Raw genomic sequence first — 9,387 nt, forward strand, 5'->3', positions numbered from 1 at the left:
TTGGGGTATTAGATTAATTTAATATAAATCATTTTGCTATTTTTGTGTGAAAATTGAGGATAAGAGTGCCACCTCTCCAGCCTACAAGCTACTCCCCAAATAAAAAGTTGGTCAGGACATACACGTGTTTAAAGTGACCCTGAGACGGGACCACGTAAAGAAAATATACATACCTGGGGCTTCCTCCAGCCCCCTCCAGCCTGATCGCTCCCATGGTGTCCTCTTCTCACTTCCCGTTCTTCTGAAATTAGCCTCGGAAAGTCCTCCAGTCAGAGGCTCCGACTGACGGATTTTTGGGGGCCAGTACCAGGCGAACAGGCAGTGAGAAGAGGACAACGTGGGAGCGATCAGGCCAGAGGGGGCTGGAGGAAGCCCCAGGTATGTATATTTTCTTCATGTGGCCACGTCTCAGGTACACTATAAACAAAAGAGGATATGGCATTGTGTTCTACTTCCATATTAATCACTTAAGTACCAGTGGTGCCTGCCCCCTTAAGGACAAGAGACCGTTGGTACAATAAATTACGGTATACAGACGAATTGCCGCACAAACCTCTGCAACCGCCGTCCACACCGCACGCCGGGGACCTCAGGCCATCCACTCTGCCATCTCTATGTCCTCGCTTTCATTGGCTCCTGACCTTATCTATCAATCACAAACACTGGTTCGCACGACAGGCGGGGGCCCCAGTCACTCTCACTGGCCGGGGGCCCCCAAACCACCATGCGATACCTAGAGGGAAGTGAGGGTGGGCCCTGGACCTCTCACCCCCAGGGAATTCACCCCCACTGTCTCTGAACTAAATGCTAACTGCAAAACATACAATTTGCTCACTCCCAGCTAACGCACTTTCCTACCTTTATCTGGTCAGCAGGCACAGTCAGCCAATCAGGTGTACTGTCATACACCCTTTGCCTGCCATACCAAATCTAGCAGGAATTGCATAAATTAGGCATTCAGGTGGGAGGCTTCGGTTGGGCGTAATCATAGATTACATCTTTTACAGGGACGCCCCGTGTAGGCACATGTCCCACACGAATTGCAGTTAGCATTCAGTTCAGAGGCAGTGGGGGTGAATTCCCTGTCGATGAGAGGTCCAGGGCCCACCCACACCTTCCTCTGGGTATCGCATGGTGGTTTGGGGGCCCCAGCCAGTGAGAGTGACTGGGGCCCCCGGCTGTCATGCGAACCAGTGTTTGTGATTTTAAATTTCTTTTTTGCAGCTTCCAGGATGCGGTTGACAGGTGAGTGGTTATGGAGGGGACCGTTTGGGACATATGCCTACACGGGGCGTCCCTGTAAAAGATGTAATCTACGATTACGTCCAACCGAAGCCTTGTGCCTGAATGCTACCTAATTTATGCAATTCCTGCTAGATTTGGTACGGCATGCAAGGGTGTATGACAGTACACCTGATTGGCTGACTGGCGCCTGCTGACCAAATAAAGGTAGGAAAGTGCTTTAGCTGGGAGTGAGCAAATTGTGTGTCTTGTCTATCAATGTAAGCCAATGGGAGTTGCTTACGTTGATAGACAGAGTCAGGAGTCAATGAAATCTGCTCCTGACTAGCTCACAGGGCTCTGCCTTCATAGAGACGGCAGGGCAAGTGAGCTGCGGCAGGCAGAGAGTGACGCGATCTGTGGGAGCAACGAGTGCGGCAAGAACGTGCGACGGCAAGCTGAAATCTACACCCTGGCAACCACAACAGCATCAAAACAGGAGGTGGATTTCAACTAGCATCATCCTCAACTGGTTAAACATCCACACTTCACCGTGGAAGGTATGCCCAAATGTGCCTTCAAATAGCACACATAAGCAAAAAAACACCAAGCTGTGACTTGCAGCATGTTATCGTAGCCATGTCAAAGAGATGTGGGAATGTACAAACTGGGAACAGAGGTGGGGATGGACAACCATCTCAAACAAGCCACTCCTTCAGTGCTCCATTGCATATAGCACATAAGGCTCAGAAGTAAATACATTATGTAGAACCGTGCAGTCCAATGGGGACCACCTAGCACGCCACTAAGCACCAATATATTTAAACTAGGGCAATCAGAGAAAAGTGCTGCAAAAGGTGTAGCACACTACTATGGAGAAGATAATCCCCACAAACTCGCAATCAGGGGCGTAGCAATAGGGGGTGCAGAGGTAGCGACCGCATCGGGGCCCTTGGGCCAGAGGGGCCCCGGAGGACCCTCCCTCAACCACAGTATTAGCTCTCTATTGGTCCTGTGCTCATAATAATCACTTCTATAGATACTTTGAACAGTGGTAATCATTAACAAACTACTTCCCATTCCCTTCTTGCACCTCTGACACTGTAGTTGCCATTGGCAGGTTTTTGTGCGCCGTATTAATTGTTATGTATAGAGTGCTTGGGGGGCCCCATTGTAAAACTTGCATCGGGGCCCACAGCTTCTTAGCTACGCCACTGCTCGCAAGGAAGAGTAGTAGGGAGAAATGGGGAGGCAGACAGACTTGCTTAGGTATCGGTACTCAGTAGAAAGGTAACCATTGGCAGCACACCTCCCCAGACATGGCCGGACCACCTATGCTGCCCCCCCCCCCCAAAGGATAGATACCCTACCTTTGTGAATTTACTTACCTGTGGTGCCAATTGCATGGCCTGGGAGCAAACACACCAATGGTGGGGGGAGGGGGGCGAGGTGCAGTCAAGCCCCCCAGACGCTGCCACCGCTGGGTGAGCCCATCTGCACCCCGCCCCCCCACAACACCCCAGGAAAAAAGAAACACAATTGTATGCTGCACAAGAGAAAAGGGATGTGTGCTCTGACAATCAACTTTTTTTTTTTTTCAGTTGGCTTAAAGGAATCATCAGAGAAATTGTATTAAAATAAGTGCTACTTACCGGGGGCTTCCTCTAGCCCCAAGCTCCCAGCATGTCCCTTGCCGCAACTCTCCCCGCAGCCGTTCGCCGCAGCTCCGTCCCGGTCCCCGTCGATGACATCAGGGCGACCTCCAGGTCGGACTGTACTGCGCCTGCGCAAGCGGCGCTGTCAATCACCACCACGTGGGCCGGAGCGGACTGCGCAGGCGCAGAATTTTTCAACATTAACCTTCCTGGCGGTAACCCCGAACGTAGTTCGGGGTAAGCCGCGCAGGAGGTTTTCTCAGGCCCTGCGATTTACTTAATTTTTTTTTTGCTGGACGCAGCTAGCACTTTGCTAGCTGTATCAGCACACCGATCGCCGCCGCCCCGTGCTCGATCGCAGCTATCCGTCGCGCCGCGCCCCCCCCCCCCCCCTGATTGGAGATCGCCGAAGGCGATCGAAGCGGCTATCATGTAGCAAGCCCTAGGCTCGCTACATGATTTAAAAAAAAAAAATCTGCGCATGTCCTCCACCAACACAGCCGTTAGGACAGGGCAGGGCAGGAGGCGGGCCCGCCGGCCGAGAGGACTGGCGGGTGCGCGGGACGGTTGCGCGCGCAGTGGGCGGGCGGCCTTTGGTGAAAGACCTAGAGCCTGTTTTTAAAGGGGCTTAGGTCAGCTAGTCTTGTTATAATAAACTTAGGTATAGTAAACATTCGGGTATAGTAAGCTGCCTCTCCAGATCCTGGCCAATCTCCATTATAAGTCTATGGGAGAAACGCCTGGTATAGTAAACTCAGATATACAGTGGGTTGCAAAAGTATTCGGCCCCCTTTAAGTTTTCCCCATTTTGTCACATTACTGCCACAAACATGCATCAATTTTATTGGAATTCCACGTGAAAGATCAATACAAAGTGGTGTGTACATGTGAGAAGTAGATCGAAAATCATACATCATTCCAAACATTTTTTACAAATAAATAACTGCAAAGTGGGGTGTGCGTAATTATTCAACCCCCATGAGTCAATACTTTGTAGAACCACCTTTTGCTGCAATTACAGCTGCCAGTCTTTTAGGGTAAGTCTCTACCAGCTTTGCACATCTAGAGACTGAAATCCTTGCCCATTCTTCTTTGCAAAACAGCTCCAGCTCAGTCAGATTAGATGGACAGCGTTTGTGAACAGCAGTTTTCAGATCTTGCCACAGATTCTCGATTGGATTTAGATCTGGACTTTGACTGGGCCATTCTAACACATAGATATGTTTTGTTTTAAACCATTCCATTGTTGCCCTGGCTTTATGTTTAGGGCCATTGTCCTGCTGGAAGGTGAACCTCTGCCCCAGTCTCAAGTCTTTTGCAGTCTCCAAGAGGTTTTCTTCCAAGTTTGCCCTGTATTTGGCTCCATCCATCTTCCCATCAACTCTGACTAGCTTCCCTGTCCCTGCTGAATAGATGCACCCCCCGAGCATGATTATGCCACCACCATATTTGACAGTGGGGATGGTGTGTTCAGAGTGATGTGCAGTGTTAGTTTTTTGCCCTGTATTTGGCTCCATCCATCTTCCCATCAACTCTGACTAGCTTCCCTGTCCCTGCTGAATAGATGCACCCCCCGAGCATGATTATGCCACCACCATATTTGACAGTGGGGATGGTGTGTTCAGAGTGATGTGCAGTGTTAGTTTTCCGCCACACATAGCGTTTTGCATTTTGGCCAAAAAGTTCCATTTTGGTCTCATCTGACCAAAACACCTTCTTCCACATGGTTGTTGTGTCCCCCACATGGCTTGTGGCAATTTGCAAATGGGACTCACTTCTTATGCTTTCTGTTAACAATGCCTTTCTTCTTGCCACTCTTCCATAAAGGCCAACTTTGTACAGTGCATGACTAATAGTTGTCCTATGGACAGAGTCTCCCACCTGAGCTGTAGATCTCTGCAGCTCATCCAGAGTCGCCATGGGCCTCTTGACTGCATTTCTGATCAGCGCTCTCCTTGTTCGGCCTGTGAGTTTAGGTGGATGGCCTTCTCTTGGTAGGTTTAAAGTTGTGCCATACTCCTTCCATTTTTGAATGATCGCTTGAACAGTGCTCCATGGGATGTTCAAGGCTTTGGAAATCTTTTTGTAGCCTAAGCCTGCTTTAAATTTCTCAATAACTTGATCCCTGACCTGTCTTGTGAGTTCTTTGGACTTCACGGTGTTGTTGCTCCCAATATTCTCTTAGACAACCTCTGAGGCCCTCACAGAGCAGCTGTATTTGTGCTGACATTAGATTACACACAGGTGCACTCTATTTAGTCATTAGCACTCATCAGGCAATGTCTATAGGCAAATGACTGCACTCAGATCAAAGGGGGACGAATAATTATGCACACACCACTTTGCAGTTATTTATTTGTAAAAAATTTTTAGAATCATGCAGGGACGGATCAAGACCAAGTTGCGCCTGGGGCAAGGTTAGGTTTTGGCGCCTAAAGGTCAGGTTTTGGCGCCTAAACTGCCATTCATTTTGCTGCCTTTTTAAGAATTCAACAAACTGCGCCTGGGGCAAGATACCCGCCTGTATCATGTATGATTTTCGTTCCACTTCTCACGTGTACACCACTTTGTGTTGGTCTTTCATGTGGAATTCCAATAAAATTGATTCATATTTGTGGCAGTAATATGACAAAATGTGGAAAACTTCATGGGGGGCGAATACTTTTGCAACCCACTGTAGTATAGTAAACTCATAATAAAAGTTCGGTATAGTAAACATGTTTTTTTGGTCCCTATGCCACACTGTCTCCAGCTATAGTGAAAATGGGTGGTGCATGCGCCATGCATCAGTGTGAAACTTACAACAGGCTGCTCTCTTCATGCTGGTTAACTGGTTAGCTGATGACTGATTTGTATGCCCAAAAGTGATTTGGGATTGCAGTGAGGTGCAATGATTCAGTCCAACCCATGCTGTGGAGGTATTGGAGCCACTCGCATAACAGATGCCAGTGGCTTATCATGATTGCCTGCATCTTGAAGAGAGACTGCAAGAATTGGCCCAAGTGTGAGCAAAACGTTTTGTTTATATTTGTTGCAAGAAACTTCCTTAGTCCCATCTGCGGAGGTATCAGAGCCACTCATTGGAAGCGAGTAGCTGTCTCTGTTCAGTGACGTCTGCAATTTTTTAAATAAACCGGAGACGAAAGGGTTGAAAAGTTTTATACATAGCTGGGGCTTCCTTCAGCCTCCTCCATACAGATCACTCCCTCGCAGCCATCCTCCGCCTACTGGATGCTTTGATAGATGCCCCGTTATATTTGGGCAGTCGGCGGCGACGCAGTCCGCCGCAAGCGCTCCCGCGGCTGGGTCGCGCATGAACAGTATGCCCCACTGCCCGAAGATAACTGGGCATCTACCAAAGCACTCCACTCTACTCCTCAGCCCTAGTATTTATGTTTAATGGTGTGTTACAAATAGCACTATTTTTATTATTGCCTTAATGGATGAGTCCAAATCGCCGAAATTATGGTCACTAAAATATATGTGCCCTATTCTAGGCATGACGTTTGGCAGGAAACATAGTATACAATTCGTTCACAGACAGTATACCGCACTCTGCTGGTGGTTTTTATCCAGCGCGCGATTGACTCTTCAGTATCACTGACAGATTGGCTCGGTGCTACAAATGAGCCATGTGATGTACGCACTGTCTGACGTTTGTTTATGCGGCCCTATGGCCGCATGATTTGTTCCCTGCCAGCCACTGTCCCTTTTGCCGGGCGATCCGGACTCTTTCATTGGCGGCATCTGAGCCCCAATCACTACCGCCGCTGTGACGTCACAGGGGAGGCGGGTCCTCCCGTATGTATACTGTGACCAAACAGCGCCGGTTTTCAGTGGAACGCAGCGTGACCAAGCGTCCTGTAGGACGCGAAACGGCCGTCGCTAGGCCCACTTCTGCCCCACACTCCCACCTCCAATGCTGACAGGTTGATGCACGGAACCACAACCAAGGTATATGGCTCTATATATCTACATGTTGTACATAGATTGTGTCATTCAAAGGACTATTACTGGTGTTGTTCACTTGCAACAAACATATATGATTGGATGGAAGATGCACGCTATCTGTTTCTACATGTATACACATCTACCAAAGCATCCAGGAGGATGGTGGTAAGGGAGTGATCTGCATGGAGGAGGCCGGAAGAAGCCCCAGCTATGTATAAAACTTTTCAACCCTTTCGTCTCAGGCTTACTTTAAGGAGCCCTGGATACCAGCAATTTGTCCTGCCTATGCAGCCCTAAGGTTTGCTGAACCTTGTAGTCCACCCAATGTGCAAGTGCTTGTATTGTACCTCCAATGGGAGAACAGAGTTGTCCGTCAGCCAAAACTCTGTATGTACTGTATAGTCACATTATGGATGAATAATATGCTCCTTTTCAACAGAGAATGTACCAGGTTATGATGGGCCTTGTAGTTCCTTAGATGCATAACCTTTTGGCCCTGCCCCTTCCATGCTACCTGTCATGCGCTTGGGAATGCTGAGCCTTGTTGTGCCCCAGATAAGCAATGTACATCTCTCCAATACCAGAACAGGCTTAGTTATTTTAGGTTTGCATTTTCTATAAAAATGCCATTGCAAAAGAAAAAAATGGCTCCCAATTATTCAGTGTTTTAAAATACAGTACTGTAGTATACTTTATGTGCTTGAGAATGACAATTTCTGATATAGTAAACTTCTGATATAGTAAACCACTTTTCCGGTCCCTTGGAGTATACTATAAAGGGATTCTACTGTAGAGTATACTTAATAACTATTTTAATTGATGACGTACACTTGAATTAGTCCATCACAGTGATAACGAAAATCAGCCCCAGTGGAGGACCAGTGGATCATTTGGTAGCAGCGCGGGCACAGGGAAGCTGCAGGGGGCTAGCAGAATCCCCAGATAAGTGAAACTTGTAGTTCCTTAGATGCATAATCATTTTGGCCCTGCCCCATGGATGGACATAATATGGATGTATTATATGCTGCCTGTCATGCGCTTGGGCATGCTGAGCCTTGTAGTGCCCAGATAGGCAACGTACACTCCTCCAATACCAAAACAGGCTTAGTAATTTTAGGTTTGCATTTTCAATAAAATACCATTAGAAAATAAAAAATGACTAATTATTCACTGTTTTTAGATACAGTACTGTCAGGGCCGGGCCGAGTTAGAAACGAGAGAGGCTCCAGCCTCAGGGCGCAGCATAGGAGGGGGTGCACAACTCACTCAGCTATCATTCCCCCATTGTGTTTGAAGAAGAGAGAAATATGAAAAGGGGATACATGGCAGTGACTGCAAGCCAGATAAGAGATAAAGGTGTTGGGGGCCCTGGGCACCTCTTACTCTAATAGCAGTAAGTGTGTGACGGCTGGGGTGGGAGGGATGGAGGGGCGCACTTTGGTGTCTCAGCCTTGGGTACTGGAGAACCTTTTCCCGCTTCTGAGTACTGTAGTATACTTTATGTGCTTGAGAACGACAATTTCTGATATAGTCAAATACATTTCTCGGTCCCTTGGAGTGTACTATAAAGGGATTCTGCTGTTGAGTAAACTTATAATAATTATTATTGATAGAGTACACTTGAATTTTTCCATCACAATTTAATAAAACGCTTTCTAAAATTGTTGGTAGGAAGCCAAACGATTTGAAACCCCCATAAAAATCTACCCACTGGGGCAGGATCAGGTTAGCCAAACCATGGGTAGCAGCTGGAGAAGGAGGATCCGCAAAACACAGTGGGATAGATAAAAGCTGGTACACTTTATTGGAAAAACCACATACAACGACAAGAAAACGCCACAGGAACAACTGACGCGTATCGGGCTCAGAATTCAGAATTCGCCCTTAGTCATAACTATGACTAAGGGCGAATTCTGAGCCCGATACGCGTCAGTTGTTCATGTGGCTTTTTCTTGTCGTTGTATGTGGTTTTTCCAATAAAGTGTACCAGCTTTTATCTATCCCACTGTGTTTTGCAGATCCTCCTTTTCCTGCTTTCTAAAATTAAAAGAAACCTGAAGTACCTAAAAAAAAAAGAAAGTTTCACTTACCTGGGGCTTCTGTTAGCCCCCTGAAGCTGACCTGTGCCAGCGTCGTTACCAAACGACCCTCTGGTCCTCCGCCGCTGTCTATGTCTGCTCAGGACGCAAACAAGGACACACGCGGCCAGGGCACAGTGGACGTCGACTTGCAGGTCGGAAATGAGCCAAGGCGGGGGACCGGAGGATCGTTTATTAATAATAATAATAATCCGAACATTTGCATACGTTTGGTAATGGTGCGGGAACAGCCTGCAGGGGGCTGGCAGAAGCCCCAAGATAAGTGAAACTTTTTTCAGATACTTCAGGTATGCTATATGGCATGCTATTGTCTGCCTAAATGGAAATCAACGCCTGTTTCTGTGACAGTAGACATAATACAGTAAAATAATAACCATTCTATATGAGGTACAGTACTGGCTGGCTCCCCCTCCCTGGCCTGTTGTATACACAGCACACAACTTCTGCCAGTCATGCAGCAC

General features: G+C 47.6%; 1 long non-coding RNA gene across 1 annotated transcript in view; it reads right to left on the minus strand.

Moving 5' to 3' along the window:
- LOC137525624 (uncharacterized) overlaps window positions 1-9,370 on the minus strand; it is a 37,410-nt gene extending 28,040 nt beyond the window's left edge. The window contains exon 1 of the long non-coding RNA XR_011022962.1: window positions 9,301-9,370. This is a non-coding gene — a long non-coding RNA (uncharacterized lncRNA). The remainder of the gene's footprint in view (window positions 1-9,300) is intronic.
- Between the last annotated feature and the right edge of the window lie 17 nt (window positions 9,371-9,387).

This window comes from Hyperolius riggenbachi, chromosome 7, assembly GCF_040937935.1.
Source record: "Hyperolius riggenbachi isolate aHypRig1 chromosome 7, aHypRig1.pri, whole genome shotgun sequence".
Classification (NCBI taxonomy): domain Eukaryota; kingdom Metazoa; phylum Chordata; class Amphibia; order Anura; family Hyperoliidae; genus Hyperolius; species Hyperolius riggenbachi.